Raw genomic sequence first — 27359 nt, 5'->3', positions numbered from 1 at the left:
GATGTGTTTTTAAAATAAATAATTATATATCTTTACACCCAAGCTCTGTTCCGTGTCTGCTTGTTCTACTGTGTAAATTGCCCTATCTTGTATACTCCACATACTGCCTAACTTTTCTTGAGAGAAGTCTGACTGCTCAGCCACAGCTACCAAGTGAATCTGGGTGGTACAGACTGCTACCAAGTGGGTTTACTGCCAAACACCTGTAGTCCTACATCTTTTGCAGTGGTCCCAGAGGGAACTGCACAGGTTTCTGCCTAACTGGGAACAGGAGAGAGACACGGGGCATGAGCAGGTGGTGGGGGGCAACATGAGGGAGACATGGGTCATGAGCGGGGGGTGGGCAGAACACAAGGGAGACAGAGGGCATGAGTGGAGGGTGGGGGGGAACAGGGGAGACACAGGGCATGAGCGGGGGGTGGGGGCAACAAGAGGGAGACACGGGCATGAGCGTGAGGTGGTGGGAACACGAGGGAGACACGGGGCATGAGCATGGGGTGGGAGGGAACACGAGGGAGAAACGGGGCATGAGCAGGGGGTGGGGGGAATAGGGGAGACACGGGGCATGAGCGGGGGTGGGGGGCAACAAGCGGGAGACATGGGGCATGAGCGGGGGTGGGGGAACACGAGAGAGACACAGGGCATGAGCAGGCAGTGGGGGGCAACAGGAGGGAAGACACTGGGCATGAGCAGGGGGTGGGGGAACAGGGTAGACATTGGGCATGAGCGGGGGTGGGGGGAACAGGAGAGACACAGGGCATGAGCGGTGGTGGTGGGAATCAGGAGGGAGACACGGGGTATGAGCAGCGGTTGGGGGACAGGAGGAAGACACGGGGCATGAGCAGTGGTTGGGGGGCAACAGAAGGAGACACGGGCATGAGCGGGTGGTGGGGGGACAGGAGGGAGACACGGGGCATGAGCGGGGGGTGGGAGGGAACAGGGTAGACATGGGGCATGAGCGGGGGGTGGGGGGAACAGGAGAGACACAGGGCATGAGCGGGGGGTGGTGGGCAACAGGAGGAAGACACGGGGTATGAGCAGCGGGTGGGAGGACAGGAGGAAGACACGGGGCATGAGCAGTGGTTGGGGGGCAACAGAAGGAGACACGGGCATGAGCGGGTGGTGGGGGGGACAGGAGGGAGACACGGGGCATGAGCGGGGGGTGTGGAGGAACAGAGGTGACACGGGGCATGAGCGGAGAGTGGGGGGAACAGGAGGGAGACACTGCATGAGCGGGGGGTGGGGGGCAACAAGAGGGAGACACGGGGCATGAGCGGGGAGTGGGGGAACACAAGGGAGACACAGGGCAAGAGTGGGGGGTAGGGGGGACACAAGGGAGACACGGGGCATGAGCGGGTGGTGAGGGGGAACAGGGGAGACACGGGGCATGAGCGGGGGGTGGGGGAAACAAGAGGGAGACACGAGGCATGAGCGGAGGGTGGTGGGCAACAAGAGGGAGACACGGGGCATGAGCGGGGGTGGGGGTAAAAGGAGAGAGACACAGGGCATGAGCCGGATGTGGGGGGCAACAGGAAAGAGACACGGGGCATGAGCAGGGGTGGGGGGGAACAGGGTAGACATGGGGCATGAGCGGGGGGTGGGGGGAACAGGAGAGACACAGGGCATTAGGGGGGTGGGCAACAGGAGGGAGACACGGGGTATGAGCGGGGGGTGGGGGGACAGGAGGAATACACGGGGCATGAGTAGGGGTTAGGAGGCAACAGAAGGAGACACAGGGCATGAGCAGGTGGTGGGGGGGACAGGAGGGAGACACGGGGCATGAGCGGGGGGTGTAGAGGAACAGAGGTGACACGGGGCATGAGCAGGGAGTGGGGGGAACAGGAGGGAGACACTGCATGAGCGGGGTGGGGGGAAACAAGAGGGAGACACGGGGCATGAGCGTGGGGTGGGGGAACACAAGGGAGACACGGGGCATGAGCGGGGGTTGGGGGGACACAAGGGAGACACGGGGCATGAGCGGGTGGTGAGGGGGAACAGGGGAGACACGGGGCATGAGCGGGGGGTGGGGGGCAACAAGAGGGAGACACGGGGCATTAGCGGAGGGTGATGGGAACACGAGGGAGACACTGGGTATGAGCGGGGGGTGGGGGGAACAGGAGATAGACACGGGGCATGAGCGGGGTGTCGGGGGCAACACGAGGGAGGCACGGGTCATGAGTGGGGGGTGGGCGGAACACGAGGGAGACACGGGGCATGAGCGGGGGGTGGGGGGGAACAGGGGAGACATGGGGCATGAGCAGGGTGTGGGGGGCAAGAGGAGGGAGACACGGGGCATGAGCGTGTGGAGGGGGAACACGAGGGAGACACGGGGCATGAGCGGGAGGTGAGGGAGAACACGAGGGAGACACGGGGCATGAGCAGGGGTGGGGGGAACAGGGGAGACACGGGGCATGACCGGGGGTTGGGGGCAACAATATGGAGACATGGGGCATGAGCGGGGGTGAGGGAACATGATGGAGACACGGGCCATGAGCAGGGGGTGGGGGGCAACAGGAGGGAAGACACGGGCCATGAGCAGGGGATGGGGGAACAGGGGAGACACGGGGCATGAGCGGGGGGCGGGGGGGAACAGGGGAGACACGGGGCATGAGCGGGTGCTGGGGGGAACAGGGGAGACAAGGGGCATGAGCGGTTGGTGGGGGGAACAGGAGAGAGAGATGGGGCATGAGCGGGGGGTGGGGGGTATCAGGAGGTAGACACGGGGCATGAGCGGGGGGTGGGGGGACAGGAGGGAGACACGGGGCATGAGCGGGGGTGAGGGGAACAGGGGAGACACGGGACATGAGCGGGGGGTGGGGGGAACAGGGGAGACAAGGGGCATGAGCGGTTGGTGGGGGGAACAGGAGAGAGACATGGGGCATGAGCCGGGGGTGGGGGGCAACATGAGGGAGACACGGGTCATGAGCAGGGGATGGGGGAACAGGGGAGACACGGGGCATGAGCGGGGGGTGGGGGGGAACAGGGGAGACACGGGGCATGAGCGGGGGGTGGGGGAACAGGGGAGACAAGGGGCATGAGCGGTTGGTGGGGGGAACAGGAGAGAGAGATGGGGCATGAGCGGGGGGTGGGGGGTATCAGGAGGTAGACACGGGGCATGAGCGGGGGGTGGGGGGACAGGAGGGAGACACGGGGCATTAGCGGGGGTGGGGGGAACAGGGGAGACACGGGACATGAGCGGGGGGTGGGGGGAACAGGGGAGACAAGGGGCATGAGCGGTTGGTGGGGGGAACAGGAGAGAGACATGGGGCATGAGCAGGGGGTGTGAGGCAACACGAGGGAGACACGGGACATGAGCGGGGGTGGGGGGACAGGAGGGAGACACGGGGCATGAGCGGGGGGTGGGGGGGAACAGGGGAGACATGGGGCATGAGCAGGGGGTGGGAGGAACAGGAGAGACATGGGCATGAGCGGGGGGTGGTGGGCAACAGGAGGGAGACACAGGGTATGAGCGGGGGGTGGCGGGACAGGAGGAAGACACGGGGCATGAGCGGGGGATGGGGTTGGAGGGCAACAGAAGAGAGACACGGGGCATGAGCGGGTGGTGGGCGGACAGGAGGGAAACACGGGTCATGAGAGGAGGATGTGGGGGAACAAAGTTGACACGGGGTGAGCGGAGGGTGGGGGGAACAGGGGAGACACGAGGCATGAGCGGGGGGTGGGGGGGAACAGGGGAGACACGGGGCATGAGCGGTTGGTGGGGGAAACAGGGGAGACACAAGGCATGAGCGGGGGGTGGGGGGGAACAGGAGAGAGACATGGGGCATGAGCGGGGAGGGTGGGGGGCAACACGAGGGAGACACGGGTCATGAACGGGGGTGGGGGGACAGGAGGGAGACACGGGGCATGAGCGGGGGGTGGGGGGAACAGGGGAGACAAGGGGCATGAGCGGTTGGTGGGGGGAACAGGAGAGAGAGATGGGGCATGAGCGGGGGGTGGGGGGTATCAGGAGGTAGACACGGGGCATGAGCGGGGGGTGGGGGGACAGGAGGGAGACACGGGGCATGAGCGGGGGTGGGGGGAACAGGGGAGACACAGGACATGAGCGGGGGGTGGGGGGAACAGGGGAGACAAGGGGCATGAGCGGTTGGTGGGGAGAACAGGAGAGAGACATGGGGCATGAGCAGGGGGTGGGGGGAACAGGGGAGACAAGGGGCATGAGCGGTTGGTGGGGGGAACAGGAGAGAGACATGGGGCATGAGCCGGGGGTGGGGGAACAGGGGAGACACGGGGCATGAGCGGGGGGTGGGGGGAACAGGGGAGACACGGGCATGAGCTGGGGGTGGGGGGAACAGGGGAGACAAGGGGCATGAGCGGTTGGTGGGGGGAACAGGAGAGAGAGATGGGGCATGAGCGGGGGGTGGGGGGTATCAGGAGGTAGACACGGGGCATGAGCGGGAGGTGGGGGGACAGGAGGAAGACACGGGGCATGAGCGGGGGTGGGGGGAACAGGGGAGACACGGGACATGAGCGGGGGGTGGGGGGAACAGGGGAGACAAGGGGCATGAGCGGTTGGTGGGGGGAACAGGAGAGAGACATGGGGCATGAGCAGGGGGTGGGGGGCAACACGAGGGAGACACGGGACATGAGCGGGGGTGGGGGGACAGGAGGGAGACACGGGGCATGAGCGGGGGGTGGGGGGGAACAGGGGAGACATGGTGCATGAGCAGGGGGTGGGAGGAACAGGAGAGACATGGGCATGAGCGGGGGGTGGTGGGCAACAGGAGGGAGACACAGGGTATGAGCGGGGGGTGGCGGGACAGGAGGAAGACACGGGGCATGAGCGGGGGATGGGGTTGGGGGGCAACAGAAGAGAGACACGGAGCATGAGCGGGTGGTGGGGGGACAGGAGGGAGACACGGGGCATGAGAGGCGGATGTGGGGGAACAAAGTTGACACGGGGTGAGCGGAGGGTGGGGGGAACAGGGGAGACACAAGGCATGAGCAGGGGGTGGGGGGGAACAGGGGAGACACGGGGCATGAGCGGTTGGTGGGGGAAACAGGGGAGACACAAGGCATGAGCGGGGGGTGGGGGGAACAGGAGAGAGACATGGGGCATGAGCGGGGGGGGTGGGGGCAACACGAGGGAGACACGGGTCATGAACGGGGGTGGGGGGACAGGAGGGAGACACGGGGCATGAGCGGGGGGTGGGGGGAACAGGGGAGACAAGGGGCATGAGCGGTTGGTGGGGGGAACAGGAGAGAGAGATGGGGCATGAGCGGGGGGCGGGGGGTGGGGGGACAGGAGGGAGACACGGGGCATGAGCGGGGGTGGGGGGAACAGGGGAGACACGGGACATGAGCGGGGGGTGGGGGGAACAGGGGAGACAAGGGGCATGAGCGGTTGGTGGGGAGAACAGGAGAGAGACATGGGGCATGAGCAGGGGGTGGGGGGAACAGGGGAGACAAGGGGCATGAGCGGTTGGTGGTGGGAACAGGAGAGAGACATGGGGCATGAGCCGGGGGTGGGGGGCAACACGAGGGAGACACGGGTCATGAGCAGGGGATGGGGGAACAGGGGAGAAACGGGGCATGAGCGGGGGGTGGGGGGGAACAGGCGAGACACGGGGCATGAGCGGGGGGTGGGGGGAACAGGGGAGACAAGGGGCATGAGCGGTTGGTGGGGGGAACAGGAGAGAGAGATGGGGCATGAGCGGGGGGTGGGGGTATCAGGAGGTAGACACGGGGCATGAGCGGGGGTGGGGGGACAGAAGGGAGACATGGGGCATGAGCGGGGGTGGGGGGAACAGGGGAGACACGGGACATGAGCGGGGGGTGGGGGGAACATGGGAGACAAGGGGCATGAGCGGTTGGTGGAGGGAACAGGAGAGAGACATGGGGCATGAGAAGGGGGTGGAGGGCAACACGAGGGAGACACGGGACATGAGCGGGGGTGGGGGACAGGAGGGAGACACGGGGCATGAGCGGGGGGTGGGGGTTAACAGGGGAGACATGGGGCATGAGCAGGGGGTGGGAGGAACAGGAGAGACACGGGCATGAGCGGGGGGTGGTGGGCAACAGGAGGGAGACACAGGGTATGAGTGGGGGGTGGCGGGACAAGAGGAAGACACGGGGCATGAGCGGGGGATGGGGTTGGGGGGCAACAGAAGAGAGACACGGAGCATGAGCGGGTGGTGGGGGGACCTGAGGGAGACACGGGGCATGAGAGGCGGATGTGGGGGAACAAAGTTGACACGGGGCATGAGCGGAGGGTGGGGGGAACAGGGGAGACACAAGGCATGAGCGGGGAGTGGGGGGGAACAGGGGAGACACGGGGCATGAGCGTTTGGTGGGGGGAACAGGAGAGAGACATGGGGCATGAGCGGGGGGGTGGGGGGCAACACGAGGGAGACACGGGTCATGAGCGGGGGTGGGGGGACAGGAGGGAGACACGGGGCATGAGCTGGGTGTGGGGGGAACAGGGGAGACAAGGGGCATGAGCGGTTGGTTGGGGGAACAGGAGAGAGAGATGGGGCATGAGCGGGGGGTGGGGGGTATCAGGAGGTAGACACGGGGCATGAGCGGGGGCTGGGGGGACAGGAGGGAGACACGGGGCATGAGCGGGGGTGGGGGGAACAGGGGAGACATGGGACATGAGCGGGGGTGGGGGGAACAGGGGAGACAAGGGGCATGAGCAGTTGGTGGGGAGAACAGGAGAGAGACATGGGGCATGAGCAGGGGGTGGGGGGCAACACGAGGGAGACACGGGTCATGAGCGGGGGTGGGGGGACAGGAGGGAGACACGGGGCATGAGCGGGGGGTGGGGGGAACAGAGCAGACATGGGGCATGAGCGGGGGGTGGTGGGCAACAGGAGGTAGACACGGGGTATGAGCGGGGGTTGGCGGGACAGGAGGAAGACACGGGGCATGAGCGGGGGATGGGGTTGGGGGGCAACAGAAGAGAGACACGGGGCATGAGCGGGTGGTGGGGGGACAGGAGGGAGACACGGGGCATGAGAGGCGGATGTGGGGGAACAAAGTTGACACGGGGCATGAGCGGAGGGTGGGGGGAACAGGGGAGACACAAGGCATGAGCGGGAGCTGGGGGGAACAGGGGAGACACGGGGCATGAGCGGTTGGTGGGGGAACAGGAGAGAGACATGGGGCATGAGCGGGGGGGGTGGGGGGCAACACGAGACACGGGTCATGAGCAGGGGTGGGGGGACAGGAGGGAGACACGGGGCATGAGCGGGGGTGGGGGGAACAGAGCAGACACGGGGCATAAGCGGGGGGTGGGGGGAACATGGGAGACATGGGGCATGAGCGGGGGGTGGGGGGAACAGGAGAGACACGGGGCATGAGCGGGGGGTGGTGGGCAACAGGAGGGAGACACGGGGTATGAGCGGGGGGTGGCGAGACAGGAGGAAGACACGGGGCATGAGCGGGGGATGGGGTAGGGGGCAACAGAAGGGAGACATGGGGCATGAGCGGGTGGTGGGGGGACAGGAGGGAGACACGGGGCATGAGAGGCGGATGTGGGGGACCAAAGTTGACACGGGGCATGAGCGGGGGGTGGGGGGAACAGGGGAGACACAAGGCATGAGCTGGGGGTCAGGGGGAACAGGGGAGACACGGGGCATGAGCGGTTGGTGGGGGGAACAGGAGAGAGACATGGGGCATGAGCGGGGGGTGGGGGGCAACACGAGGGAGACACGGGTCATGAGCGGGGGTGGGGGGACAGGAGGGAGACACGGGGCATGAGCGGGGGGTGGGGGGCACAGAGCAGACACGGGGCATGAGCGGGGGGTGGGGGGAACAGGGGAGACACGGGGCATGAGCGGGTGTGGAATGGAACAAGAGAGACACGGGGCATGAGTTGGGTGGTGGGTAACAGGAGGTAGACACAGGGCATGAGCGGGGGTTGGGGGGACAGGAGGGAGACATGGGGCATGAGCGGGGGATGGGGGATAATAGGAGAGAGACACGGGGCATGAGTGGGAGGTAGGGGGGAACAGGGGAGACAAGGGGCATGAGCGGGGGGTGGGGGGAACAGGGGAGACACGGGTCATGAGTGGGGGATCGAGGGAACAAGAGGTAGACACGGGACATGAGCGGAGGTAGGGGGGACAGGAGGGAGACACGGGGCATGAGTGGGAGGTTGGGGGAACAGAGCAGACATAGGGCATGAGTGGTGGGTGGGGGGAACAGGGGAGACATGGGGCATGAACAGGGGGTGGGGGGCAACAGGACGGAGACACGGGGCATGAACAGGGGTTTGGGGGAACACGAGGGATACACGGGACATGAGCGGGGGATGGGGGGCAACAAGATGGAGACACAGGGCATGAGCCGGATGTGGGGGGCAACAGGAGGGAGACACGGGGCATGAGCGGGGGGTGGGGGGGAACAGGGGAGACATGGGGCATGAGTGGGGGTTGGGGGGAACAGGAGGGAGACACGGGGTATGAGCAGCGGGTGGGGGACAGGAGGAAGACACGGGGCATGAGCAGGGGTTGGGGGGCAACAGAAGGAGACACGGGCATGAGCGGGTGGTGGGGGGGACAGGAGGGAGACACGGGGAATGAGCGGGGGGTGTGGAGGAACAGAGGTGACACGGGGCATGAGCGGGGAGTGGGGGGAACAGGAGGGAGACACTGCATGAGCGGGGGGTGGGGGGCAACAAGAGGGAGACACGGGGCATGAGCGGGGGGTGGGGGCACACAAGGGAGACACGAGTCATGAGTGGGGGGTAGGGGGGACACAAGGGAGACACGGGGCATGAGCGGGTGGTGAGGGGGAACAGGGGAGACACGGGCATGAGCGGGGGGTGGGGGGTGGGGGGCAACAAAGGGAGACACGGGGCATGAGCGGAGGGTGGTGGGCAACAAGAGGGAGACACGGGGCATGAGCAGGGGGTGGGGGTAAAAGGAGAGAGACACAGGGCATGAGCCGGATGTGGGGGGCAACAGGAGGGAGACACGGGGCATGAGCGGGGGGTGGGTGGGAACAGGGTAGACATGGGACATGAGCGGGGGGTGGGGGAACAGGAGAGACACAGGGCATGAGCGGGGGGTGGTGGGCAACAGGAGGGAGACACAGGGTATGAGCGGGGGGTGGGGGCACAGGAGGGAGACACGGGGCATGAGCGGGGGGTGTGGAGGAAAGTAGGTGACATGGGGCATGAGCGGGGAGTGGGGGGAACAGGAGGGAGATACTGCATGAGCGGGGGGTGGGGGCAACAAGAGGGCGACACGGGGCATGAGCGTGGGGTGGGGGAACACAAGGGAGACACGGGGCATGAGCGGGGGGACACAAGGTAGACACGGGGCATGAGCGGGTGGTGAGGGGGAACAGGGGAGACACAGGGCATGAGCGGGGGGTGGGGGGCAACAAGAGGGAGACACGGGGCATGAGCGGAGGGTGGTGGGAACACGAGGGAGACACGGGGCATGAGTGGGGGGTGGGGGGAACAGGAGATAGACACGGGGCATGAGCGGGGGGTGGGGGGCAACATGAGGGAGACACGGGTCATGAGCGGGGGTGAGCGGAACATGAGGGAGACACGGGGCATGAGCGGGGGGTGGGGGGGACAGGGGAGACACGGGGCATGAGCGGGGGGTGGGGGGCAACAGGAGGGAGACACGGGACATGAGCATGGGGAGGGGGGAACACAAGGGAGACACGGGGCATGAGCGGGAGGTGGGGGAGAACACGAGGGAGACACGGGGCATGAGCAGGGGGTGGGGGGAACAGGGGAGACACGGGGCATGAGCGGCGGGTGGGGGAACAGGGGGACACGGGGCATGAGCGGGGGTGGGGGGAAACAAGAGGGAGTCACGGAGCATGAGCGGAGGGTGGGGTGAACACGAGGGAGACACGGGGCATGAGCGGGGGGTGGGGGGAACAGGGGAGACATGGGGCATGAGCGGGGGGTGCTGGGAACAGGAGAAACACGGGGCATGAGCGGGGGGGTGGGCAACAGGAGGGAGACACGGGGTGTGAGCGGGGGTCGGGGGACAGGAGGAAGACACAGGGCATGAGCGGGGGATGGGGTTGGGGGGCAACAGAAGGGAGACACAGGGCATGAGCTGGTGGTGGGGGGACAGGAGGGAGACACGGGCATGAGAGGCGGGTGTGGGGGAACAAAATTGACACGGGGCATGAGCGGGGAGTGGGGGGAACAGGAGGAAGACACTGCATGAGCGGGCGGTGGGGGGCAACAAGAGGGAGACACGGGGCATGAGCAGGGGTCGGGGGAACAGGAGAGAGACACAGGGCATGAGCGGGGGTGTGGGGAACAGAGGTGACACGAGGTATGAGCGAGGAGTGGGGGGAACAGGAGGGAGACACTGCATGAACGTGGGTGGTGGGCAACACGAGGGAGACACGGGACATGAGCGGGGGTGGGCGGAACACGAGGGAGACACAGGGCATGAGTGGGGTATGAGGGGGGACAGTGGAGACACGGGGCATGAGCGGGGAATGGGGGGCAACAAGAGGGAGACACGGGGCATGAGCGTGGGGTGGGCGGAACACGAGGGAGGCACGGGGCATGAGCGGGGGATGGGGGGCAACAAGAAGGAGACATGGGGCATGAGCGGGGGGTGGGGGAACACGAGGGAGACACGGGGCATGAGTGGGCATGGGGGGCAACAGGAGGGAAGACACGGGGCATGAGCAGGGGGTGGGGGGAACAGGGGAGACATGGGGCATGAGCGGGGGTGGGGGAACAGGGGAGACACGGGGCATGAGCGGGTGGTGGGGGGTATCAGGAGGTAGACACGGGGCATGAGGGGTGGGTGGGGGGTAATAGGAAAGAGACATGGGGCATGAGTGGGGGTGGGGGGGAACAGGGGAGTCACGGGGCATGAGCGGGGGGTGGGGAGGAACAGGGGAGACAAGGGGCATGAGCGGGGGGTGTGGGGAACAGGAGAGAGACACAGGGCATAAGCGGGGGTGGGGGGCAACATGAGGGAGACACGGGGCATGAGCGGGGGGTGGGGGGCAACACGGGAGACACAGGGCATGAGCAAGGGGTGGGGGGAACAGGAGATGGACACGGTGTATGAGCAGGGGGTGGACGGAACACGAGGGAGACACGGGGCATGAGCGGGGGATGGGGGGGAACAATGGAGACACGGGGAATGAGCAGGGGGTGTGGGGCAACAAGGGGGAGACACGGGGCATGAGCGGAGGGTGGGGGGAACATGAGGAAGACATGGGGCATGAGCGGGGGTGGGGGGAACAGGGGAGACACGGGGCATGAGCGGGAGGTGGGGGGAATCAAGAGGGAGACACGGGGCATGAGCGGAGGGTGGGGGGAACACGAGGGAGACACGGGGCATGAGCGGGGGAACAGGAGAGAGACACAGGGCATGAGCAGGGGGTGGCGGGCAACACGAGGGAGACATGGGTCATGAGCGGGGGGTGGGCGGAACACGAGGGAGCCACGGGGCATGAGCGGGAGGTGGGGGAACACGAGGAAGACACGGGGCATGAGCGGGGGTGGGAGGGAACAAGAGGGAGACACGGGGCATGAGCAGGGGTTGGGGGAACAGGGGAGACACAGGGCGTGAGCGGGGGGTGGGGGGCAACAAGAGGGAGACATGGGGCATGAGCGGGGGGTGAGGGAACACGAGGGAGACACAGGGCATGAGCGGGGTGTGAGGGGGAACAGTGGAGACACGGGGCATGAGTGGGGAATGGGGGGCAACAAGAGGGAGACACGGGGCATGAGCGTGGGTTGGGCGGAACACGAGGGATACACGGGGCATGAGCGGGGGTTGGGGGGCAACAAGAAGGAGACATGGGGCATGAGCAGGGGGTGGGGGAACACGAGGGAGACATGGGGCATGAGCGGGCATGGGGGGCAACAGGAGGGAAGACACGGGGCATGAGCGGTGGTGGGGGAACAGGGGAGACACGGGGCATGAGCGGGTTGTGGGGGAACAGGGAAGACACGGGGCATGAGCGGGGGGTGGGGGGAACAGAGCAGACACGGGGCATGAGCAGTGGGTAGGGGGAACAGGGGAGATATGGGGCATGAACGGGGGTGGGGGGCAACAGGAGGGAGACACGGGGCATGAACAGGGGGTTGGGGGAACACAAGGGATACACAGGACATGAGCGGAGGGTGGGGGGCAACAAGAGGTAGACATGGGGCATGAGCAGGGGTGGGGGGTAAAAGGAGAGAGACACAGGGCATGAGCCGGATGTGGGGTGCAACAGGAGGGAGACACGGGGCATGAATGGGGTGTGGGGGGGAACTGGGGAGACATGGGGCATGAGCGGGGGGTGGGGGGAACAGGAGAGACACGGGGCATGAGCAGGGGGGTGGTGGGCACCAGGAGGGAAGACACGGTGCATGAGCGGGTGTGGAAGGGAACAAGGGAGACACGGGGCAAGAGCGGGGTGGTGGGTAACAGAGGGTAGACACGGGGCATGAGCGGGGGGTGGGGGGACAGGAGGGAGACATGGGGCATGAGCGGGAGATGGGGGGCAACACGGGAGACACAGGGCATGAGCAAGGGGTGGGGGGAACAGGAGATGGACACGGTGTATGAGCAGGGGGTGGACGGAACACGAGGGAGACACGGGGCATGAGCGGGGGATGGGGGGGAACAATGGAGACACGGGGAATGAGCAGGGGGTGTGGGGCAACAAGGGGGAGACACGGGGCATGAGCGGAGGGTGGGGGGAACATGAGGAAGACATGGGGCATGAGCGGGGGTGGGGGGAACAGGGGAGACACGGGGCATGAGCGGGAGGTGGGGGGAATCAAGAGGGAGACACGGGGCATGAGCGGAGGGTGGGGGGAACACGAGGGAGACACGGGGCATGAGCGGGGGAACAGGAGAGAGACACAGGGCATGAGCAGGGGGTGGCGGGCAACACGAGGGAGACATGGGTCATGAGCGGGGGGTGGGCGGAACACGAGGGAGCCACGGGGCATGAGCGGGAGGTGGGGGAACACGAGGAAGACACGGGGCATGAGCGGGGGTGGGAGGGAACAAGAGGGAGACACGGGGCATGAGCAGGGGTTGGGGGAACAGGGGAGACACAGGGCGTGAGCGGGGGGTGGGGGGCAACAAGAGGGAGACATGGGGCATGAGCGGGGGGTGAGGGAACACGAGGGAGACACAGGGCATGAGCGGGGTGTGAGGGGGAACAGTGGAGACACGGGGCATGAGTGGGGAATGGGGGGCAACAAGAGGGAGACACGGGGCATGAGCGTGGGTTGGGCGGAACACGAGGGATACACGGGGCATGAGCGGGGGTTGGGGGGCAACAAGAAGGAGACATGGGGCATGAGCAGGGGGTGGGGGAACACGAGGGAGACATGGGGCATGAGCGGGCATGGGGGGCAACAGGAGGGAAGACACGGGGCATGAGCGGTGGTGGGGGAACAGGGGAGACACGGGGCATGAGCGGGTTGTGGGGGAACAGGGAAGACACGGGGCATGAGCGGGGGGTGGGGGGAACAGAGCAGACACGGGGCATGAGCAGTGGGTAGGGGGAACAGGGGAGATATGGGGCATGAACGGGGGTGGGGGGCAACAGGAGGGAGACACGGGGCATGAACAGGGGGTTGGGGGAACACAAGGGATACACAGGACATGAGCGGAGGGTGGGGGGCAACAAGAGGTAGACATGGGGCATGAGCAGGGGTGGGGGGTAAAAGGAGAGAGACACAGGGCATGAGCCGGATGTGGGGTGCAACAGGAGGGAGACACGGGGCATGAATGGGGTGTGGGGGGGAACTGGGGAGACATGGGGCATGAGCGGGGGGTGGGGGGAACAGGAGAGACACGGGGCATGAGCAGGGGGGTGGTGGGCACCAGGAGGGAAGACACGGTGCATGAGCGGGTGTGGAAGGGAACAAGGGAGACACGGGGCAAGAGCGGGGTGGTGGGTAACAGAGGGTAGACACGGGGCATGAGCGGGGGGTGGGGGGACAGGAGGGAGACATGGGGCATGAGCGGGAGATGGGGGGTAATAGGAGAGAGACACGGGGCATGAGCGGGAGGTAGGGGGGAACAGAGGAGACAAGGGGCATGAGCGGGGGGTGGGGGGAACAGGGGAGACACGGGTCATGAGTGGTGGGTGGAGGGAACAAGAGGTAGACACGGGACATGAGCGGGGGTAGGGGGTACAGGAGGGAGACACGGGGCATGAGTGGTGGGTGGGGGGGAACAGGGGAGACATGGGACATGAACAGGGGGTGGGGGGCAACAGGAGGGAGACACGTTGCATGAACAGGGGGTTGGGGGAACACGAGGGATACACGGAACATTAGCGGGGGATGGGGGGCAACAAGAGGGAGACACGGGCATGAGCGGGGGAACAGGAGAGAGACACAGGGCATGAGCAGGGGGTGGGGGGCAACACGAGGGAGACATGGGTCATGAGCGGGGGGTGGGCGGAACACGAGGGAGCCACGGGGCATGAGCGGGAGGTGGGGGAACACGAGGAAGACACGGGGCATGAGCGGGGGTGGGAGGGAACAAGAGGGAGACACGGGGCATGAGCAGGGGTTGGGGGAACAGGGGAGACACAGGGCGTGAGCGGGGGGTGGGGGGCAACAAGAGGGAGACATGGGGCATGAGCGGGGGGTGAGGGAACACGAGGGAGACACAGGGCATGAGCGGGGTGTGAGGGGGAACAGTGGAGACACGGGGCATGAGTGGGGAATGGGGGGCAACAAGAGGGAGACACGGGGCATGAGCGTGGGTTGGGCGGAACACGAGGGATACACGGGGCATGAGCGGGGGTTGGGGGGCAACAAGAAGGAGACATGGGGCATGAGCAGGGGGTGGGGGAACACGAGGGAGACATGGGGCATGAGCGGGCATGGGGGGCAACAGGAGGGAAGACACGGGGCATGAGCAGGGGGTGGGGGGAACAGGGGAGACATGGGGCATGAGCGGTGGTGGGGGAACAGGGGAGACACGGGGCATGAGCGGGTTGTGGGGGAACAGGGAAGACACGGGGCATGAGCGGGGGGTGGGGGGAACAGAGCAGACACGGGGCATGAGCAGTGGGTAGGGGGAACAGGGGAGATATGGGGCATGAACGGGGGTGGGGGGCAACAGGAGGGAGATACGGGGCATGAACAGGGGGTTGGGGGAACACAAGGGATACACAGGACATGAGCGGAGGGTGGGGGGCAACAAGAGGTAGACATGGGGCATGAGCAGGGGTGGGGGGTAAAAGGAGAGAGACACAGGGCATGAGCCGGATGTGGGGTGCAACAGGAGGGAGACACGGGGCATGAATGGGGTGTGGGGGGGAACTGGGGAGACATGGGGCATGAGCGGGGGGTGGGGGGAACAGGAGAGACACGGGGCATGAGCAGGGGGGTGGTGGGCACCAGGAGGGAAGACACGGTGCATGAGCGGGTGTGGAAGGGAACAAGGGAGACACGGGGCAAGAGCGGGGTGGTGGGTAACAGAGGGTAGACACGGGGCATGAGCGGGGGGTGGGGGGACAGGAGGGAGACATGGGGCATGAGCGGGAGATGGGGGGTAATAGGAGAGAGACACGGGGCATGAGCGGGAGGTAGGGGGGAACAGAGGAGACAAGGGGCATGAGCGGGGGGTGGGGGGAACAGGGGAGACACGGGTCATGAGTGGTGGGTGGAGGGAACAAGAGGTAGACACGGGACATGAGCGGGGGTAGGGGGTACAGGAGGGAGACACGGGGCATGAGTGGTGGGTGGGGGGGAACAGGGGAGACATGGGACATGAACAGGGGGTGGGGGCAACAGGAGGGAGACACGTTGCATGAACAGGGGGTTGGGGGAACACGAGGGATACACGGAACATTAGCGGGGGATGGGGGGCAACAAGAGGGAGACACGGGCATGAGCGGGGTCTGGGGGGTAAAAGGAGAGAGACACAGGGCATGAGCCGGATGAGGGGGTCAACAGGAGGGAGACACGGGGCATGAGCGGGGGGTGGGGGGGAACAGGGGAGACATGGGGCATGAGCGGGGGGGGAACAGGAGAGACACAGGGCATGAGTGGGGGGTGGTGGGCAACAGGAGGCAGACACGGGGTATGAGCAGCGATTGGGGGGACAGGAGGAAGACACGGGGCATGAGCAGGGGTTGGGGGGCAACAGAAGGAGACACGGGCATGAGCAGGTGGTGGGGGGACAGGACGGAGACACGGGGCATGAGCGGGGGGTGTGGAGGAACAGAGGTGACACGGGGCATGAGCGGGGAGTGGGGGGAACAGGAGGGAGACACTGCATGAGCGGGGGGTGGGGGGAACAGAGCAGACACGGGGCATGAGCAGTGGGTGGGGGGAACAGGGGAGATATGGGGCATGAACGGGGGTGGAGGGCAACAGGAGGGAGACACGGGGCATGAACAGTGGGTTGGGGGAACACGAGGGATACACAGGACATGAGCGGAGGGTGGAGGGCAACAAGAGGTAGACATGGGGCATGAGCAGGGGTGGGGGGTAAAAGGAGAGAGACACAGGGCATGAGCCGGATGTGGGGTGCAACAGGAGGGAGACACGGGGCATGAATGGGGTGTGGGGGGGAACTGGGGAGACATGGGGCATGAGCGGGGGGTGGGGGGAACAGGAGAGACACGGGGCATGAGCAGGGGGGTGGTGCGCACCAGGAGGGAAGACACGGTGCATGAGCGGGTGTGGAAGGGAACAAGGGAGACACGGGGCATGAGCGGGGTGGTGGGTAACAGAGGGTAGACACGGGGCATGAGCGGGGGGTGGGGGGACAGGAGGGAGACATGGGGCATGAGCGGGATATGGGGGTAATAGGAGAGAGACACGGGGCATGAGCGGGAGGTAGGGGGGAACAGAGGAGACAAGGGGCATGAGCGGGGGGTGGGGGGAACAGGGGAGACACGGGTCATGAGTGGTGGGTGGAGGGAACAAGAGGTAGACACGGGACATGAGCGGGGGTAGGGGGTACAGGAGGGAGACACGGGGCATGAGCGGTGGGTGGGGGGGAACAGGGGAGACATGGGACATGAACAGGGGGTGGGGGGCAACAGGAGGGAGACACGTTGCATGAACAGGGGGTTGGGGGAACACGAGGGATACACGGAACATTAGCTGGGGATGGGGGGCAACAAGAGGGAGACACGGGCATGAGCGGGGTCTGGGGGGTAAAAGGAGAGAGACACAGGGCATGAGCCGGATGAGGGGGGCAACAGGAGGGAGACACGGGGCATGAGCGGGGGGTGGGGGGGAACAGGGGAGACATGGGGCATGAGCGGGGGGTGGGGGAACAGGAGAGACACATGGCATGAGTGGGGGGTGGTGGGCAACAGGAGGCAGACACGGGGTATGAGCAGCGAGTGGGGGGACAGGAGGAAGACACGGGGCATGAGCAGGGGTTGGGGGGCAACAGAAGGAGACACGGGCATGAGCAGGTGGTGGGGGGACAGGACGGAGACACGGGGCATGAGCGGGGGGTGTGGAGGAACAGAGGTGACACGGGGCATGAGCGGGGAGTGGGGGGAACAGGAGGGAGACACTGCATGAGCGGGGGGTGGGGGGCAACAAGAGGGAGACACGTGGCATGAGCGGGGGTGGGGGAACACAAGGGAGACATGGGGCATGAGTGGGGGGTAGGGGGGACACAAGGGAGACACGGGGCATGAGCGTGTGGTGAGGGGGAACATTGGAGACACGGGGCATGAGCGGGGGTGGGGGGCAACAAGAGGGAGACATGGGGCATGAGCGGAGGGTGGTGGGCAACAAGAGGGAGACACGGGGCATGAGCGGGGGGTGGGGGTAAAAGGAGAGATGCACAGGGCATGAGCCGGATGTGGGGGGCAACAGGAGCGAGACACGTGGCATGAGCGGGGGGTGGGGGAGGAACAGGGTAGACATGGGGCATGAGCGGGGGGTGGGGGGAACAGGAGAGACACAGGGCATGAGCGGGGGGTGGTGGGCAACAGGAGGGAGACACGGGGTATGAGCTGGGGGTGGGGGGACAGGAGGAAGACACGGGGCATGAGCAGGGGTTGGGGGGCAACAGAAGGAGACACGGGGCATGAGCGGGTGGTGGGGGGGACAGGAGGGAGACACGGGGCATGAGCGGGGGTGCGAAGGAACAGAGGTGACACGGGGCATGAGCAGGGAGTGGGGGGAACAGGAGGGAGACACTGCATGAGCGGGGGTGGGGGCAACAAGAGGGAGACACGGGGCATGAGCGTGGGGTGGGGGAACGCAAGGGAGACACGGGGCATGAGCAGGGGGTGGGGGGACACAAGGGAGACACGGGGCATGAGCGGGTGGTGGGGGGAACATGGGAGACACTGGGCATGAGCTGGGGTGGGGGGCAACAAGAGGGAGACACGGGGCATGAGCGGAGAGTGGTGGGAACACGAGGGAGACACGGGGCATGAGCGGGGGGTGGGGGGAACAGGAGGGAGACACGGGGCATGAGCGGGGGGTGGGGGGGAACAGGGGAGACACGGGGCATGAGCGGGGGGTGGGGGGCAACAGGAGGGAGACACGGGGCATGAGCGGGAGGTGGGGGAGAACACGAGGGAGACACGGGGCATGAGCAGGGGGTGGGGGGGAACAGGGGAGACACGGGGCATGAGCGGGGGATGAGGGAACATGACAGAGACACGGGCCATGAGCGGGAGGTGGGGGGCAACACGAGGGAGACACGGGTAATGAGCGGGAGGTAGGCGGAACACGAGGGAGACACGGGGCATGAGCGGGGGGTGGGGGGGAACAGGGGAGACACGGGGCATGAGCGGGGGGTGGGGGGCAACAGGAGGGAGACACGGGGCATGAGCGTGGGGAGAGGGGAACACGAGGGAGACACGGGGCATGAGCGGGAGGTGGGGGAGAACACGAGGGAGACACAGGGCTTAAGCAGGGGGTGGGGGGGAACAGGGGAGACACGGGGCATAGCGGGTGATGAGGGAACATGACGGAGACACGGGCCATGAGCGGGAGGTGGGGGGCAACAGGAGGGAAGACACGGGGCATGAGCAGGGGGTGGGGGGAACAGGGGAGACACGGGGCATGAGCGGGGGGTGGGGGGACACAAGGGAGACACGGGGCATGAGCGGGTGGTGGGGGGAACATGGGAGACACTGGGCATGAGCTGGGGTGGGGGGCAACAAGAGGGAGACACGGGGCATGAGCGGAGAGTGGTGGGAACACGAGGGAGACACGGGGCATGAGCGGGGGGTGGGGGGAACAGGAGATAGACACGGGGCATGAGCGGGGGGTGGGGGGCAACACGAGGGAGACACGGGTCATGAGCGGGAGGTAGGCGGAACACGAGGGAGACACGGGGCATGAGCGGGGGGTGGGGGGGAACAGGGGAGACACGGGGCATGAGCGGGGGGTGGGGGGCAACAGGAGGGAGACACGGGGCATGAGCGGGAGGTGGGGGAGAACACGAGGGAGACACGGGGCATGAGCAGGGGGTGGGGGGGAACAGGGGAGACACGGGGCATGAGCGGGGGATGAGGGAACATGACAGAGACACGGGCCATGAGCGGGAGGTGGGGGGCAACACGAGGGAGACACGGGTCATGAGCGGGAGGTAGGCGGAACACGAGGGAGACACGGGGCATGAGCGGGGGGTGGGGGGGAACAGGGGAGACATGGGGCATGAGCGGGGGGTGGGGGGCAACAGGAGGGAGACACGGGGCATGAGCGTGGGGAGAGGGGAACACGAGGGAGACACGGGGCATGAGCGGGAGGTGGGGGAGAACACGAGGGAGACACAGGGCATGAGCAGGGGGTGGGGGGGAACAGGGGAGACACGGGGCATAGCGGGTGATGAGGGAACATGACGGAGACACGGGCCATGAGTGGGAGGTGGGGGGCAACAGGAGGGAAGACACGGGGCATGAGCAGGGGGTGGGGGAACAGGGGAGACACGGGGCATGAGCGGGGGGTGGGGGGGAACAGGGGAGACATGGGGCATGAGCGGGGGGTGGGGGGAACAGGGGAGACAAGGGGCATGAGCGGTTGGTGGGGGGAACAGGAGAGAGACATGGGGCATGAGCGGGGGGTGGGGGGCAACACGAGGGAGACATGAGTCATGAGCGGGCGGTGGGGGGAACAGGGGAGACACGGGGAATGAGCGGGGGGTGGGGGGCAACAGGAGGGAGACACGGGGCATGAGCGTGGGGAGGGGGAACACGAGGGAGACACGGGGCATGAGCGGGAGGTGGGGGAGAATACGAGGGAGACATGGGGCATGAGCAGGGGGTGGGGGGGAACAGGGGAAACACGGGGCATGAGCCGGGGATGAGGGAACATGACAGAGACACGGGCCATGAGCGGGGGGTGGGGGGTATCAGGAGGTAGACACAGGGCATGAGTGGGGGGTGAGAGGACAGGAGGGAGACATGGGGCATGAGCGGGAGTGGGGGGAACAGGGGAAACACGGGGAATTAGCGGGGGTGGGGGGAACAGGGGAGACAAGGGGCATGCGCAGTTGGTGGGGGAACAGGAGAGAGACATGGGGCATGAGCGGGGGGTGGGGGGCAACACGAGGGAGACATGAGTCATGAGCGGGCGGTGGGGGGGAACAGGGGAGACACGTGGCATGAGCAGGGGGTGGGGGGAACAGGAGAGGGGCATGGGGCATGAGCGGGGGGTGGGAGGAACACGATGGAGACACGGGGCATGAGCGGGTGGTGGGGAGGAACAGGGGCGACACGGGGCATGAGCGGGGGGTGGGGGGCTACAAGAGGGAGACATGGGGCATGAGCAGGGGGTGGGGGGAACATGAGGGAGACACGGGGCATGAGCGGGGGGTGGGGGGCACACGAGGGAGACACGGGGCATGAGCAGCAGGTGGGGGGAACAGGGGGACGCGGGGCATGAGCGGGGGTGGGGGGAAACAAGAGGGAGACACGGAGTATGAGCGGAGGGTGGGGTGAACACGAGGGAGACACGGGGCATGAGCGGGGGTGGGGGAACAGGAGAAAGACACGGGGCATGAGCGGGGGGTGGGGGCAACACAAGGGAGACACGGGTCATGAGCGGGGGGTGGGCAGAACATGAGGGAAACACGGGGCATGAGTGGGGGCTGAGGGGCAACAAGAGGGAGACATGGGGCATGAGCAGGGGGTGGGGGAACATGAGGGAAACACAGGGCATGAGCGGGGAGTGGGGGGCAACAGGAGGGAAGACATGGGGCATGGGCAGTGGCTGGGCGAACAGGGGAGACACGGGGCATGAGCAGGGGGTGGGGGGAACAGGGGAGACAAGGGGCATGAGCAGGGGGTGGGGGGGAACAGGGGAGACACGGGGCATGAGCGGGGGTGGGGGGTAACAGGAGGTAGATACAGGGCATGAGCGGGGGGTGGGGGGACAGGAGGGAGACACAGGGCATGAGCGGGGGGTGGGGGTAATAGGAGAGAGACACGGGGCATGAGTGGGGGGTGGGCGGAAACAAAGGAGACAAGGGGCATGAGCGGGGGGTGGGGGGGAACAGGGGAGACACGGGTCATGAGCAGGGTGTGGGGGTAACAAGAGGTAGACACAGGGCATGAGCTGAGCAGGGGGTGGGGGTCAGGAGGGAGACACGGGGCATGAGTGGGGGTGGGGGGAACAGAGCAGACACGGGGCATGAGCGGGGGAGGGGGGAACAGGGGAGACATGGGGCATGAACGGGGGGGCAACAGGAGGGAGACTCGGGACATGAACAGGGGTTTGGGGGAATACGAGGGAGACACTGGGCATGAGCGGGGGGTATGGGGCAACAAGAGGGAGACACAGGGCATGAACAGGGGATTGGGGTAACAGGAGAGAGACACAGGGCATGAGCCAGGAGTGGGGGGCAACAGGAAGGAGACACGGGGCATGAGCGGGGAGTGGGGGGAACAGGGGAGACATTGGGCATGAGCGGGGATTGGGGGGAACAGGAGAGACACGGGGCATGAGCGGGGGGGTGGGGGGCAACAGGAGCGAGACACGGGGTATGAGCAGGGGGTGGGGGGACAGGAGGGAGACACGGGGCATGAGCGGGGGGCAACAGAAGGGAGACACAGTGCATGAGCGGGTGGTGGGGGGACAGGAGGGAGACACGGGGTATGAGCAGAGGGTGGGGGGAACAGAGGTGACACGGGGCAGGAGCAGGGAGAGGGGGAACAGGAGGGAGACACTGCATGAGTGGGGGGTGGGGGCAACAAGAGGGAGACACAGGGCATGAGCAGGGGTTGGGGGAACAGGGGAAACACGGGAATTGAGCGGGGGGCAGGGGGACAGGAGGGAGACACAGGGCATGAGCAGGGGGTGGGGGTGAACAGAGTAGACACGGGGCATGAGCAGGGGTGGGGGAACAGGGGAGACACGGGGCATGAGCGGGGGGTGGGGGGGACAAGAGAGAGACACGGGGCATGAGCGGTGGGTGGATGGGTACAGGAGGGAGACACTGGTAATGAGCGAGGGTGGGGGGTACAGAAGGGAGACACGGGTAATGAGCGGGGGTGGGGAGGACAGGAGGGAGACACAGGGCATGAGCAGGGGATGGGGGGGACAGAGGAGACACAGAGCATTAGCGGGGGGTGGGGGGAACAGGGGAGACACAGGGAATGAGCAGGGGTGGGGGGGAACACGAGAGAGACACGGGGCATGAGCGGGGGTGGGGGAACAGGGGAGACACGGGCATGAGTGGGGGGTGGAGGGAATTTCAGGGAGACACAGGGCATGAGCAGGGGGTGGTAGGAACAAAAGGTAGACACGGGGCATGAGTGGTGGGTGGGGGGGACAGTAGGAAGACATGGGGCATGAGCGGGGTTGGGGGGAACAGAGGAGACATGGGGCATGAGCGGGGGGTGGGGGGATCAGGAGAGACACGGGGCATGAGAGGGGTGGGGGAACAAGAGTGAGACACTGGGCATGAGCGGGGGTGGGGGGTACAGGAGGGAGACATGGGTAATGAGCGGGGGTGGGAGGAACAGAATATCTGCTCCTCGGTCCTCCGCAGGCCACTGTGTGGCAATGGCATGTCTCCTGCAAGTCAGCAGCAGCCTGGGACGTTCAGGAAGTGTAATCCACATGAGCCTTATACAGCCCCATTGGAGGCCCCGCTGTCCTCTGACCTTATCGCATCGGAATGACACAATTTAACTTTCGCTTGTTCCGTTGTGATAATCACTTGCAAAGTCACCGCAATGCTTGCCAGAGATGCCAATATGTGAACAATAAACTAAGATGGCGGGCGTCTCTGAAAATACGACGCACTGTACGCTTCACTGCAGCCAATGGGAGAGCACGTCAGATGTCCGCGGACATCACGCAAGCCGCTTGCCCAATCCCCGTCCTGTCCACGGAGCGAACAGGGAAGTGTGTCTGCGAAGCGGACACAGATATCACTCATTTTTTTCACTTACATTTTTGTAATTTTTAAAAAACTACTGGATGGATTTACACCAAATAAAAAAAGCATGCTTTTGGGACCAAGCCGCCGCTCCTGCTGCAAATTGTGTAAATCTGTCCAATGGTTTGGCTATAGGCGTGAGCAAAGTTTTTTCCCATTTTTTCCATGATGAAAGGTGGAGGAAGGGAATACTGCAACGTAGAGCGGAATGACTTGTACTGTTTGAAAAAGATGTGATAAAAAGGATGAATATCAGTTGTTGAATCATTTGGAACGAGCATGCCCATGCTCTGACTGTTATAGGTAATACGTGCACGAGTCTCCTTAGAATCTTGTGCACGTATGGATCTTTTTCCGAGTGCCTCCATAGTTTGTCCTTGACTGTTGAAACCCGGGGGCCTCGAATAAAGCGCTTGTGTGTTTTCATACGGTATGCCTCTTTATTTCATATGGCGACGAGGCACCATACCCCGAGGCCCCCGGGAGCGTATCCTGTCACCTGACTGCGAGCTCAGCACCCTCCTCCGGCTGCTGCCGACTTCTGCCGCCAGCTGCCTGTCAGCTGTGGACACGCGAGAGAGGCCTCGCCATCCTTCCCCCCACCTTTCAGCGCTCCACTGTGAAGGGCGCCGCTCCTCCCCGCCAGGAGTTTAGAGCGGTGCACAATCCACACCTGCCCTGCTCCAACAGTGCTCCAGACAGCAGGAGCTATCCATCTACCAGGTCAGAGGAGGGGGGAGGACTAATTGCCAAGCCTTTTTAATGCTTCATTAGCAAAACGTACGCTTCCCTTTCATTGGTACTTTATGAGCCTTCCTTCTCAGCTCATAAAAATGCTCACCACCACCCTGATTGGAACCCTGCATCACTTTCAAAAGCTGCCACCTGTTGCCCAGCAACGCGCAGATGGCTAAGACCAACTTTCATTCTCTCAATGGCCACTCTGACCTTCCGGGACTAATCACTTAGCATCTTGGCCCATTGTGACATCACAATTGAACATTCCATCAAGGCCTTCCCAGGACCAGCCACCCTGCATTTCCAGCCCATTATGAGGCCACAATCTGTACTGAAGGCCATCCATGTACTGATGCTTAAAGACTCTGCAGTACAGGTCCATCTAGGCACTCTCTGAGTCAGGTTCTAGACAACCCCTTCAGGCACTCCAATAAAGGCTGAATCCCAGCGCCTCCGTGCCAACTCACCTGATTGGCTGCCAACAATGCTGCAAGCCTCTGTCTGGTAGCCGATCACCACAGCAACAGCCGCCATTGAACAGCTGCCATACACCATATTGACATACATAGTCCCCACTATAACAACTGCTGATCTCCTTCAGCGTTGCATCCAGACTGTACCAAGTCAGTCCACTGCAGCAGACGAGCTACCTTCTCATAGGTGCTTGTTGTCTCCTTGTCAAACACAACTAAGAACCAGGCACACACACCATGCAGGGCGTTCCGCCTACCACCAAGTTTCTTCCATGCCCTGGGAGCCCAACCTGCCCATGGGAACAATGGATTTATGGCTTTCATGTCTACCTCAGAGCCATTGGGGGCAGTAAGTTCAATGATGACCTTAAGGAGGTGACCCTCTTGAACTGCATAGGGGCAGAAGCACTGAGACTCTTCAGAACTTTTCCCGACCCTGGCAACATGGGAGGAGATGGCAACCGCATGTTTGACATAGCATTGGCCAAACTCACCAGTCATTTTGGCAACAAGACCAACGTAGTCCTGGAAAGATACAGGTTTTTTTCCAGAAAGCAGCTCAAAGGTGAATCTATTGATTCATACATAGCGTCCCTCAGGGCGCTTATGTCAACCTGCAGCTTCACAGGTGTCAGTGATGAGTATTTGAGAGACCAACTTGTGCTGAATGTGGCTGATCCACGCATCCAACAGAAACTGTGGCAAACCAAAAATCCCACCCTGGACCAAGCCACAGAGATAGCAAGAAGCATGGAATTGGGAGATCGGTGTATAAAGGAAAGACTTGATCACACGACCAGTGTAGAGATAAAATCTGTCAGCCCTGAGTTCGAGCCTTACAAGCCTTTAGTAGCAGCAGTGAGAAAGGCTCTGCCATCAAGAGGTTCGAAATTCGGCTCAAACAGAGGGAGGCCGTACAACTCCCAGAATCCAATGCGCTGCCAGAGGTGCGGATGGTATAAGCATGGGAATCCCGACAAAGAATGCCCCGCCATGGCTGTCGAGTGTTATAAGTGCGGCCAGATTGGACATTTTGCCAAAGTCTGCAAGAACTCACGGGGAAGGTCAACCAGATATGGCAATTTCACCAGGCGACCTTTCATCAGACAATCCTCTGTGAGAATCATCGAAAGTGACCAAGGGTACAATGACATGTTATCCATCAATCAAGTGCAACCAAAGGTACAAATACTCACCGTAACATCCCTACAACAGAGCAACGGTCCCTGGGTCAACATGCAAATCAACGGCATATCGTTACCCGTAATGGTAGACACCGGCTCCCCCTACACCATGGTGGATCTCAACACCTTCCTGAGTGTACTCTCTGGCAAGGTACACGACTTGCGGAGCACTTGTGTAAGAGCTACCGGTTATGGAAAAACACCCATCGATATAATGGGATACGTGTGGGTGAACCTCAAGTTCCATGACAGAGAATCATATTGCAAACTCTTTGTAGCCAAGGATGGCTCCTCTCTTGTGGGATGGGAAGAACAAGCCGCGCTTCGAGTGAGGATACACCCGGGAGAAGAAATCCCTGTGCTGAGTGTGCTCAATACCGATGCAGACATCAAGTCTAATCTAGCAAAACAATTCCCCAAGGTGTTCTGCGACAAAATCGGACTCCTAAAAGGTTTCCAACACAGAATCATCCTCAAAAGAGGTGCTGTCCCAGTGGCCCACCGAGTGTGCGGAATTCCCTTTGGAACAAAAGAGGCGTTGAAGAAAGAACTTACGCGCCTCTGCGATGAAAATATCATACAGCCCATCGAGAGTTTAGAATGGCTTGCCCCGATTGTCTTAGTAAAAAAACCTGACGGCTCCATAAGAATGTGCGTCAACCTGAGAGACCTAAACAAAAACATATGGGTTGACAGACACCCGCTTCCCAACATATCTGAACTCCTATCTACCATGAAACCTACAAAGTACTTTACAACTCTGGACCTCTCCTCAGGCTATCACCAGATTGCTTTAGAAGAGGGCTCAAGGAACTTAACATCTTTTGTCACACCTCTGGGTGCATTCATGTTCAACAGAATGCCATTCGGACTCACTTCAGCCGTGGCAGTTTTTCAGAGGCTAATGTCACATCTATTTGGAGGACTTGATGGCATACACTTTTTCCAAGATGATATCCTCATCTCAGCCAGTACGGAAGAAGAGCACAAAGCAAAACTTGTGGGTGTCTTACAGGTTATACAAAAAAGTCGTCTCACGCTTAAATTAGAGAAGTGCAACATAAAATGCGACCGGGTTTCATACGTGGGTCATTCCATTGACGCCAACAGCATCAGCCCCAAGAGGAAACTCATGGACACCATATTGAACATTGGAGAGCCTCAAAATAAAGATCAGTTAAGGAGTTTCCTCGGGATGACAGAATACTACTCCAAGTTCATAAGCAACTATGCTGATAAGACCAAAAGCATGAGAAACCTCTTGAAGAAGGCAGCCAAATTTATATGGTCCGCCGAATGCAAGAACTAATTCGAAGAAGTCAAATCCCAAATTAACCAAGCCCCAGCTTTAGGAATGTTCGACTGTAAAGCCAAAACCATCATATCCGTAGATGCAAGTAAAACCAGGCTTGGTGGTGTCCTGTAACAGCAACAAAATAAGAACACTGTGACGATCGCATTTGCATCGAGAGTACTGAGGGGAGCTGAACTAAACTATTCCACCATCGAGGGAGAAGCTCTGGGTGTGAGGTGGGTTCTTCAGCATTTCAGGAACCTAATTTGGGGTTTACCCATCCTACTGAAAACAGATCATAAAACTCTAGTAAATCTACTTCAGTCCAAAACCCCTCACCTTATATCACCGAGAATCAGACGTTGGT

The sequence above is a fragment of the Ambystoma mexicanum genome, chromosome 5p (assembly GCF_040938575.1).
Source record: "Ambystoma mexicanum isolate Mex_15411 chromosome 5p, UKY_AmexF1_1, whole genome shotgun sequence".
Taxonomy (NCBI): domain Eukaryota; kingdom Metazoa; phylum Chordata; class Amphibia; order Caudata; family Ambystomatidae; genus Ambystoma; species Ambystoma mexicanum.
The sequence above is the reverse complement of the archived record's forward strand: the minus strand, read 5'-3'. Positions refer to the sequence as shown.